This window comes from Pleurodeles waltl, chromosome 12 (assembly GCF_031143425.1).
Source record: "Pleurodeles waltl isolate 20211129_DDA chromosome 12, aPleWal1.hap1.20221129, whole genome shotgun sequence".
Classification (NCBI taxonomy): domain Eukaryota; kingdom Metazoa; phylum Chordata; class Amphibia; order Caudata; family Salamandridae; genus Pleurodeles; species Pleurodeles waltl.
This window is the reverse complement of record NC_090451.1, coordinates 381,393,523-381,405,939: the sequence shown is the minus strand read 5'-3', so window position 1 is coordinate 381,405,939 and position 12,417 is coordinate 381,393,523.

Here is a 12,417-nt window from a genome sequence, read left to right as displayed (position 1 = left end):
TGGTCCCAGTTACTTACATTACTAAATTGATGTTAGGCATAATGTTTAGAAGGGCGGTAGTGTTATCTCAAGAACAAGCATGCTGGAGTGGAACTGTATGAGGTAAATTTTGGGGTGATCTAAATTTTGGGGTGTCTTAAGGTTTGAGGTTCTGGTCCCTCACTATCATGAGAAAAGCATCAGGATTGGTTGGAGTGGGATGGCTCGGCGCTCCTAAAGACACTTGGGCCTGTTTTTGCTCTTCACCGAGATGTCTACACAGCTCGTGTTGAAAAGGTTTAAAGTGCACATGTCAGGCTGGCTGCCACACGACAGCCGGCCAAACTGACATGTGCACTTGGAGTTACCACTATTGCCATTTCTCCTCCCTGATGCTGCCAATCATCAGCAATGGCCCTGACCTGCCCTCACACTCAGCTCAGGCCGGTAGCACTAAAAAACAAAATGGTAATAAAATAATTTTATTTCCTTTTTATGTTTCATGTTTGCGATCCTAGCAGCGTGGTGGGGGGCCAAGATCCTCTGCCCTAACGGAGGAACCACCTCTGTTGGTATGCTCCCTGAATATTGAGCCCATAATCCTGGTGTGATCAAATATTGAGGACATCAATATTAAAAGGTAAGTAAATCTAGATTTTTCATAGATTCTCTATACCTCAATCCACATATCTGTTCCTACCTGGTACATATCTCTTCAAGGTACGTAGATGTGGAGTGAGGAATAGTAAATCTATACTTCCCTACCTGCACTCACAATTCAATATTTTGTCCCTCGATAATCTGTCCTCAATATTCTTATGCTACGTTATTGTTGGTTTGATATTCAGTAGTGCAATTTGCTATGTTGGGTTAGCACTATTGGCATTGATAAAATTGCCTAAAAAGGAATACGTACTAGGAATCAACGTCATACTCATGTTCATAGATCTTATTCCTTAACCATATTGTCATTTTAACCTTCATTTTTTAGTGAATTTCCTGTTTATTTTGCTCTCATACACCCAACTCTCACTAAACATAGCTTCTGACCATATACAGTAGGTGGCCGGACATATCTACCTCCTGCAGGCACTGAATCCCCTGGGTACCTAAGCCTCTGTGGTTGACTAACGCCCAGGTTCCTGTGCCCTGTAAAGGTGGCTACAACATTTCTATTGATGTTGAGGCCAGCAATCAAATTGCTTGTCCCGCGGTACCAAAGCGGCTGATAGGGAAATAAATCCCTATTGAACAACCATAATGCTTATTGGCCAGATGTACAAATGCCTTTTGCATTTCTTAACGGGTTGAATCACAATTTTGGCCCACTTAGAAATACAAAACAGCCTTTTTCTATGTACAAAGGCCTTTGGGGGATCGCCAAATGAGATTTTACCCCATAGAAATCACATTTTGCGATTCCCTAAATATGAAAACACAGATAGGGATTTCCTATTTGCGATTTCTTGGCACATGTGCAAAGCATTTCCTAAATGCAAAATGAGCATTTAGGAAATGCAGTTACCTTTTACATAGATTTGTATGAAGTTGCTTTTAAGAAAATGGAAAATTACATTTTAGTACATTTGGCCCTATGTTTTTTAATTTGCATTACCACGGTAATACAACAGGACTCTAGTGGGACCTACCACCGAAACATCTTTCCTTTTTTTGAAGGTTAAATTCTCAAAACAAAAAGCACACTTTCTGAGTAAGGATCTAGCATTCTGTCAAATTTTGGTGTAATTCTGCTCAGCTGTTTTTTCTGTATCGCTTCACAAAACTGATGTTATGTGCCCATGCTTGATGGATCAACCCAAAACATTTGCAGAAGCAGCTTAGAAGGATGAACCTACTTTTTTGAAAAGTTTTGTGAATATTTGTCAAAGTTATCGGTAAAACAAAAAACACTTCCTATGATAATTCTGACCTAATGGCTTCCACTATGTTACTGTGTAACTGAGCATTATACATCAATATGTATATATATGTGTGTGTGTGTATATATACTGATTGAAAAAAACTTTGAAATATACTGAAAAAACAAAGGTTAAAGTAACGTCATAGCTAGGTGAATTTCTTAGTGCTTAAAAAAACACAGGAATTCACCAGTTATATTTAGCAGTGCTAAATCTAACTTGGGCCCCCCATGCACTGCTTATGCCCTCAGATTTGGCACCACTCGTGATGTGTTTCATGGCATAATTTATGACATCACTGATGACATCTCAAATGACATCATTAATAACATCACTGATGTATTTCAAATGTTAGGTAATATTTTATTATGTAAATTCAACAACCCTCCTCACATGGTCATGAGGACCCCCACCCCAGGGCTTATTAGTTCCCCTGGACCCCATTCCCCAGGCCCTTTTTTAAGAGGAGGGGGCCTCCTGGACCCCTTCTCGAAGATTGATAGGCCCCAGGGACCACATCCTATTCCCAGGGCCACTCATTATAAATAAGGGGAATGGGGTAAGTGGCCTCCCTTCCTGGGTCAATGTTTACCCAAGGACCACATCCTCTAGGGCTCAGCATTGTTTTTAGGGGAGGGGACATGTGGCCTCCCTCCCTAGGGTCAAGACTGATTTGCATATGGCTGGGTCCAAACTGGGGTGACATGGTGAGTAAAATAACAATGGATTAAACCCAGATCTGTGGCTGGGGGTGAGTGTTGAAAAGTTCCATCATTTTATTTTGTTTTGTGATGTTGCCCTGTGTGCCCTAAGTGGCTAGGGTATGCCCAGACGTGGGTCCCTTGCACTTTGCCCCACTGGATTCAAGCTAGCATATCTGATGAAGTGTGATACCCTGAAACCGGTCCAAGGATTATTTTTTTCGTTCCAGGGAGGACCTGGCGTGGCAGTTCGGGCTGGACTGTCCCCATCGGGAACAGGGTCAAGACTGATTTGCATATGGCAGGCTCCAAACTTGGTTTAAGTGGTGAGCACAATTACAATGGATTGCACCCAGATCTGTGACTGGGGGTGAGTGTTTGAAAAGTTTCAACACTCCGCCCATCATTTTATTTTGTTTTAGCATTTATGACATCACCAATGACATCTCAAATAAAATCATTGATGACATCACTGATGCTTTTCAAATGTTAGGTAATATTTTATTACGAAAATTCAACAACCCTCCTCACACAGCTGTGAGGACCCCCACTACAGGCTTTATTAGCCTCTGCAGACCCCATTCCCTAGTCCCTTTTAAAGGGGAAGAGGCCTCCTGGCTCCCTTCTTGAGGATTGATAGGCTCCAGGGACCATATTACCCAGGGCAAGTCATTATAAATAAGGGAATGTGGCCTCCCTCCCTGGATCCATTTTTACCCAAGAACCACATCCCCCAGGGCTCATCATTGTTTTTATTTGGAGGGGGGAATGTGGCCTCTCTCCATAGCCTGATTTTGGGCCTGGGGACCCAATCTCCGGGGCCCAGTTTTGTTTTTAGAGGGAGGCAATTTCAGTGCAAGGGACAACACCCACCAGGGCTGGGCACTGGTAAAGGTGGATGCCCTGGTGCCCATCCAGGGCACCCACGAAGCTCTCGCTGGGAGGGTAGTGGGGGGTTGATTCAAGGTCCTCACGGCCCAAGAGTTAGCATTCTAATGATGCTCCTTGTGGATGGGAGCAATATTAAGATTGATCTGTTTGCATGCCTGGATCACTGCTGGCAGGCAAACAGATCTTAAGTCCTCGCCCACCCAGAGGGAGCATTTTTGAAGCTCCTGCCAGCTGGGAGCTGACTTGGTGTTTTCTCCCACTTGGCAGGAGATTTGTAAATTCTACCACCAAGCTTGAACACACACAGGTTTCTTTGCCCACACCAGTGCGGGGAGGGAAACCACTATGTCCTCTGGATGGGCTCCCCAGGACATAGCATGTGAGGCAGACCCGGGGCCATTAATAGCTCAGGGAGGGGGGCCATTCCTGGGGACCCAATCCCCTGGGACATGGCCTGCGAGGCAGCCGGAGTGTGGAGTCACTGGAGCCATTAATGGCTCAGTGAAGAGGGTCTATATCTCATGCCCGAAGGTAACTATAGGTCACACCCTTGCCATGCACTGCTAATTACCCCAGACATTACATCACTCATAACATCTTTTATGGCATAATTTATAATATCCCTGCAACGTTTGCAATAAAATCATTAATGAGAAAACTGTGCATGGCCAGACACAAGTTATAGTTACCTTAGGACATGAGTTATGGTTTCTTGACATAACTATAACTGCTGAATTTCTATGGTTTTATGTGTGTGATTCTGAGCCTAACTATAACGTCCCTGTAAACTTAATTTTTTAGTGAATTTAAAAGGTTTTTTAATTCTATTTTTCAACTACTGCTGCTGGGAAGCATTCCTTCCCACTCACTAGCACCAGCAGTAAATGCTGGCCACTGGTGGGGTGCCTCGCAGTGGCGCACTGCACCACGCCCGTTACCTTGAGTAAGAGAAGCCCACTGCAGGCAGGGTGCATGGTATAATCTGAATTCTTGGGGCAAAAGAGAGAGCGAGTATTCCAGTGGGTATAAGTTGCATCCTGTTTGACATTCCTCTCCCTGGGGCCCTGTTTGGGGACAGGTTTCCCTCCACACTAGTTTCTCTTCCCAGAGTGCTTTTCTCATGCCTCTAGGAAGATTTAAACTTCTCAGTTCACGATGGGTGTTTGCCATAGGAGCTGAAGGGAGCTACCAAATTCTAGATGGTGTATTTAGCGCTTTCTGTTTTCTCCCCTATATAAGCAGTTGCAGTTTTCTCCCATATAAAAGGAGCACAATTCTGGTTACTCATTGTGTTGCAATGCTATGAGTACTCCATTTGTGGTATTCTTGCTCCTGCTTCTCCAGTAGTTGGGTAGTGTCTGCTTACTTATTCCTATTCAGCAATCTCCTTATCCTGTGTTTTGGCCACTCTACAACCTGTACCAGATCCTTGTCTATAGGAGGTTTTTTGCCATAGAGCCTTTTCTACTATTCTTGGGGTCTTTTCTGGAGGGCACCTTTCCACCTAGGTACTACCCAATGTCAGCAGCAAGATGGCTACTGGATAGGGTCACCCCTATCTCTGGCAGGCAAGGACTGTGAAGACATGGAGGTTTGGGACACAAATATACAGTGGCCTGTGGTGTCGTAGTTTGACTCTTGCTCTAGGCAAGACTGCTGGTTAAGGGATGACAGCACTTTAGATTGTAGGCGACTAGGCCAATCCTACAACAAGCCACAACTGTTGGCCCAACCCTCCCGACTCACAAGCAGTACCTCACCAAAAACCCAAACAGTAAAAGGTGATTTCTGGCATCCTTTAAACATGGACTCTAGAGTGTGATATCTCAGTGCAGTCGGGGTTAAATAGAGATTACCCTTTTCTCACTTAAGCAACATGTCTCAGTCACACACAGGCAATGAAAGAGATGAAGTGAAGTTTTCAATGGGTTTTATTAACAAGAGTGCAATCTGATGTAAATTGCACGGGCTGCAATGATTAGGATAATGTAAGAAACAGAACAGTAAAAATGAGAGTCATCAATACAAAGACCCCCACCATCTTGCAATAACATAAGCTGTAAAACAGATGTGACATAAACCCTCATACCCTAACATGATGAACCTAATCTCTAACCTAAAGAGAGCTAGGTGTATTAAACCTAATGCCAGTACCATGTTCATGAGAAGAGCCTCCCAACCCTTGTTACCTTGGAATGAGATCTCTAGATCAGACTCCGTGGTGACACGAAGGCTAGGTCTGCATCAAGGCGATGTGTAGCATAGATAGCATTGATTGTACCTGGTAGGAATCCCTCTGATAATCTTGTCTGTGTGCGATGTATTTATACAGATCTTGTAGGACCTCTGATGCAGATATGTTCCCAAACAATAGATAATAAGGTATACTTGGGGCAGCAATTATATAAACAATTCCCTGATAAGGTATATTATGTTAGTGGCACACAAAAGTGGGAAAGTACATGATGTGAATACCTACATATCTCATTTATCTTTGTTCTGATAGTGATGCTTTTACAGAGTGGCACATATAATGTGAAACTGAAACATCTTCCTAACTATAAACATAGCAGCCATCTTAGAAGAAATAATTAAAGAAATGTGCTAAAACAGAGCAAACTAGGTAGATTAAAAGTCACTTAGTGACGGGGCACAGGCCTGCAAGCCAGAAGGCTAAGCTAAACATCTGATTCCCATTAAAACTAAATAGGATCCACTACAGTGGCTCAGCATCAGATTCCAAAGGTGGCAGTTTGCAACACCCGACTCTTGGTCCCAGCATTGGGGAGATGGACCAAGCGCAACCATTTCAGGTGGTCCAAGCCCAGGCATTGATGCAGTTAGCCCAACAAGAAACACAAGAGCTACCACCATATTATGATGAGACTCTGGTAATATGTCAAGCACTAATCTCTGAATTCTCTGGTGTTCCAATGGCCTCTTCAGCAACTCCTTATTTCTTGTGAGACCCTAATAAGCTAAGAGAATTCTTGGACTCTCTGACTGTCTTCTTTGCTTTTCATTTGTGCCCACTTCTGTCAGGACCAAGCCAAAGTTGTGCACTGTATCAGCGCACTGTCAGGACCAGCACTCTCATGGGCAACCGCTTTAAAAACCACAGAAGACCCATGTTTGGCTAATTACATCACCTTTCTATCCACATTGCAAAAAGACGTTTGAAAGTCCCAAGTTGGAGTTGATGGCTGAAGAAGCCTTGTGTGAAATCCAACAAACAGGACAAGACTTTTGTTACCTGTTTTCGCCAGCTTGCAGCTGAAACTTTTTTGGGTGGAATAAATCCTAATGACCCTATTTCGTAGAGGACTAGAAGAAGAAATCAAGGATAAACTAGTCAATTCCCCATGTCCTACCGCATTATCTGGATTAATCAATTTGACCTTAATGACTGTACATTGTCTGTGTGAGTGCTGATCAGAGGAATAAATGTCTTGAATCAACCTGATCAGTGAACTCCTTTGGCCAGCACCTGTTATAACCCAAGTCCCTAATGTTAATTCCATGTCCTCTTCAAGTGAGAAACCAATGCATATAGGAACTACCTGGGTGTCATTATCAGAGGCAGAGAGAGACCATCATCAGAAGAATGGACCCCGCATGTATTATGGACAATCAGTCCATCTGTTTTTCAGTTTTCCCCTTCACCCTTACAGGCCTTCGGGGACCATCAGACTCAAACCCATGTGAAAGCAAGAAGGACAGGGATTCATCAAGTCCCTTCACTGCTACATAAGAAGACTCTTGTTACTCCCTCTTCCTGTTGCCCGTCCAGGTTGGGTTGCCCAATGGAACTATAGTTTTGGTCTCAGCCTTATTGGATAGTGGGGCTAGTAGCCTCTACTTAGATGTATCATGGGCAACAGTGAAGAATCTTTCATGTATCCTAAAAGAATCAGTGGAGAAAATCCAACCTGTAGATGTAACTCCTTTGGTGTGTGAATTGGTCAAAGAAATGACCATTCCTTTATGGTTAGGATTTGGTATCCATCAGAAGATTCTCTTTTGACCTTATTTCTTTACCAAACTATACCATCATAACAGAAAGACCCTGTTTAATTTGCCACACTCCATCACATCAACCGGGGGACCAGAACAATCACATTATCCTCACAGTATTTTCATCATCATTGCTATTGCTCTGATGCATATTGTACTCCTAAAATGTGAAAATCCATCAATCAGCTAAATTCTGAAAATATAACCCCTGTTAGACCTGACAGCCTTAGGGTGGTTACCCCTAACTTTTTGCATGCCTCCCTCCACTTTTTTGACACTGTTTTTGCTGGTTTTTAGACTCTGCGCACCTTACCACTCCTAACCTGTGCTAAAGTGCATATGCTCTCTCCCTTTAAACATGGTAACCTTGGATCATACCCAATTGGATTATTTAATTTATTTATATGTCCCTAGTAGAAGGCACTATATGTGCCCAGGGCTTGTAGATTAAATGCTACTAGTGGGCCTGCATTACTGATTGTGCCACCCACTTAAGTAGCCCCTTAACCTTGTCTCAGGCCTGCCACTGCAAGGCCTGTGTGTGCAGTTTCACTGCCAATTCGACTTGGCATTTAAAAGTGCTTGCCAAGCCTAAAACTCCCTATTTTCTACATACAAGTCACCCCTAAAGAGTACCCTAGGTAACCCCTAGGGCAGGGTGCTGTGTGGGTAAAAGGCAGGACATGTACCTGTGTAGTTTACATGTCCTAGTAGTGTAAAACTCCTAAATTTGTTTTTACACCACTGTGAGGCCTGCTCCCTTCCTAGGCTAACATTGTGGCTGCCCTCACACATTGTTGGAGTGGTAGCTGCTGATCTGAAAGGAGTAGGAAGGTCATATTTAGTATGTCAAGAATGGTGATACAAAATCCTGCTGACTGGTGAAGTTGGCTTTAATATTACTATTTTAGAAATGCCACTTTTAGAAAGTGAGCATTTCTCTGCACTTAAATATTTCTGTGCCTTACGATCCATGTCTGGCTGGGTTTAGTTGACAGCTCCTTGTGCATTCACTCAGACACACCCCAAACACAGGATACTCAGCCTCACTTGCATGCATCTGCATTTTGAATGGGTCTTCCTGGGCTGGGAGGGTGGAGGGCCTGCTCTCACACAAACGACTGCCACACCCCCTACTGGGACCCTGGCAGACAGGATTGAACTGAAAGGGGACCTGGTGCACTTCTAAGCCACTCTTTGAAGTCTCCCCCACTTCAAAGGCACATTTGGGTATAAAATCAGGGCCTCTGACACTTCCTGGAGAAGAAACTTGTAACCAGAACCTGCATCCTGCCAAGAAGAACTGCTTAGCTGCCCAAAGGACTCCCCTTACTGCTTTCTGCGAAGGACTGCTGCCTTGCTGTTGCCCTGCTGCCTTGCTGCTCTCTGGCTGTGGTGCAGAAGTGCTCTCCAAGGGCTTGGATAGAGCTTGCTTCCTGTTCCCTGAAGTCTCAGGACCAAAAAGACCTCTCTCTTGCAATTGGGCTCCTTGTGCGGTGAAAATTCGACGCACAGCTTGCTAAAAACGACGCACAGCCTGTCCTGCAGTGAGAAATTCACCGCACGCCGAACCGGAATGACGCAGCTGGACTTCACAAGGAAAAGATCGACGCAGCGCCTGCGGTGCGACCGGAACTTCGACGCACCGCCCACCAGATCAACGCACAGCCAAACTGGGACGACGCAGCCTGACTTCCAGAGGGGAAATCGACACGCCGCCTGCCGTGCGGGAGAAATTTCCCCGCACCGCCCACCGGAACGACGCAGAGCTTGTCACAAGCCCAGGATTCCATGCACAGACCCCGGGGCGTCTGAAAACCCCACAACCCGAAGAGGATCCACGACTGAGCGCCGGAGATCGATGCACAGCTGTCCCTGCATGGAAAATAAACGATGCATCGACCGTGTGCGGACGAGAAATCGACGCACACCCCATTTGTTTCCCCGCTTCTCCTCCTCTGCGGCCCTTTGCAGAGATGTTTCACGCGAACCAAGTACTTTGTGCTTGAAAGAGACTTTGGGGGTCATTCCGACCCTGGCGGTCATAGACCGCCAGGGCCGGGGACCGCGGATGCACCGCCAACAGGCTGGCGGTGCATCCAGGCCAATTCTGACCGCGGCGGTAAAGCCGCGGTCAGAAAAGGGAAACCGGCGGTTTCCCGCCCGGTTTTCCCCTGGCCTGAGGAATCCTCCATGGCGGCGCTGCAGGCAGCGCCGCCATGGGGATTCCGACCCCCTTCCCGCCAGCCTGGTTCTGGCGGTTTTGACCGCCAGAACCTTGCTGGCGGGAACGGGTGTCGTGGGGCCCCCTAACAGGGCCCCACAAAGATTTTCAGTGTCTGAAAATCGCGACGGGTGCAACTGCACCCGTCGCACCCTTTCCACTCCGCCGGCTCCATTCGGAGCCGGCATCCTCGTGGAAGGGGGTGTCCCGCTGGGCGGGAGGGCGGCCTTCTGGTGGTCGCCCGCCAGCCCAGCGGGAAACTCAGAATGACCGCCGCGGTCTTTTGACCGCAGTACGGTCTTGTGGCGGTTCCCACCAGGCCGGCGGCATCCGCCGCCGGCGGGGGTCAGAATGACCCCCTTTGTTTGCTTTTAAAAGACTTAAGACACTTTTTATCACTTTTCAGTGATATCTTTACATTTTCCTATTGCATCTTTGATCGTTTTGACCTGCAAATATCCAGATAAATATTATGTATTTTTCTAAACACTGTGTGGTGTATTTTTGTGGTGCTATATTGTGTTATTGGATGATTTATTGCAGAAATACTTTACACATTGCCTTCTACGTTAAGCCTGACTGCTCAGTGCCAAGCTACCAGAGGGTGGGCACAGGATAATTTGGATTGTGTATGACTTACCCTGACTAGAGTGAGGATCCTTGTTTGGACAGGGGGTAACCTGACTGCCAACCAAAGACCCCATTTCTAACATTGGTGATGAGCGGTGAGGATAGGACTTGTATTTGTGCAGTGACATACAGTAGCTAAGTATTTCACTACCTACCCACAGTTGAAGGTCAACTTGATTTTCATTTTATCTCTTTTTGCAACTCAGTTTTTCCTGTCAATTTTTGACTGAAATCCTCACTCAGCATGTCTCAGGCTGGGTCTCAAGCAGGAGATTTTGACCTAGCCCTGTTGGAGACATATGCTGTCAAACAACTGAAAGGGTTCTGCAGGGATATGGGAGTACCCACCCAAGGTGCTTCCAGAAAGGAGGAATTTCAAATGGCGCTGAGGGCCTGGGCAGAAGCCCATTCAGAGGAGGATGCTGAGGAGGAGGATCCAGAAGATGGCCCCTCAGAGGATTTCTTTCCATTAATGGATAATGTTACCACTGCAATTGTGCCCCCTGCCAAACCAGGGAGCTGTGTCTCTGATCAAAGCCTGACCGCAGAGGAAAGAAGAGGGGAGAGAGAGTTTCAATTTCAAATGGCAAAATTAAAAATTGAGGCTCAACAGGAGGAAAGGAGGGCAGAAAGAGAAGCCAAACAAGCTGAAGCTGAAAGAGCAGCCAAGCAGATTGAAGCTGAGAGATCTCTGGCTGAGAAAAACCTTTTGTTAGCTCATGAACTGAGTCTCAAGGAGCTGGAGATCAAAGCAAGACAGTCTGAGTCCAGCAGTGATGGTGGCAGCATACATACAGAACCTGTTGGAGAGAAAAAGGTTTGTATACCCAAGAGTGTGGTGCCCAGTTTTGTGGTGGGAGATGATATTGACAAGTGGCTGGCTGCCTATGAAGTTGCACTATGGGCTCATGGGGTCCCTGAAGGGCAATGGGGGGCAGCTTTGTGGTTTTATGTACCCCCAGAGGGGAGGGACACACTCCTTACACTAGACCCACGTGATCAATATACTTGTCCTATCATGAAAGCCGCTTTACTGGCCAAGTTTGGACTGACCCCTGAGAGATACCGTCAAAGGTTTAGGGACAGTACCAAACTTTCCACACAAACCTGGGTTGACTGTTTTGATTTCTCCAATAAGGCACTGAATGGTTGGGTGTGGGGCAGCAAAGTAGATGACTACAAAGGGTTATATGACTTGGTCCTGAGAGAGCATATGCTCAGTATTTCTTTTACAGAGTTGCGCCAGCACTTGGTAGATAGTAAGCTGACTGATCCCAGGAAGCTCGCTGAGGAGGCGGACCTCTGGGTTAGCACCAGAGTGTCCCGAAGGGTATCTGGGGGGGAACCCCACAAAGGTGGTCAGGGTTCCCAACAGAAGAAAGAGGGGGGAGATAAACTTACAGATAAGGAACGCTCAAAAGGCCCCCAAAAGAATTCCCAGGGAGGGGGTGGCAACCATTCCTCTTCCAGATTTGGGAAAAAGACAGGGTATTTTGATAAATCATTAGGGAAATTCATCCCCAAATGCTTAGAGTGCTACCAGCATGGTCACTCTAAGGGCCACTACCAGTGTTCCAAGAGAGCACCCTCCACCACCGGACAGACACCTGGGATGACTAGTGTAGCGCTCAGGGGGAGATGGACCCAGATAGCTTTGGGGAGCAGGCAAAGGTTTCCCTAGTGTCCCTGGGAGAAAGGGAAATGGTGCCCAAAGCCCACATGCCACAAAATCCTTCCAAGTATAGGCAGTGGGTCATCCTTGATGGGCAAAGGGTGGAGGCTCTGCGTGACACAGGAGCCAGTATGACTACTGTCAAGAGTCAGCTGGTGTCAACAGAGCAGATAGTCCATAATACATTCCGCCAGGTCATAGTCACTGACAATCGCGAGAGTCACCTACCAGAGGCTCTGGTTCCCTTTGAGTGGGGGGGTCTCTGGTACTCTGAAAGTAGCTGTGAGTCCTGCCATGCCTGTAGATTGTCTGTTAGGCAATGATCTTGAGCATACTGCCTGGAAGGAGGTAGAGCTCAGATCCCACCTGGAGATGTTAGGCTTGCCT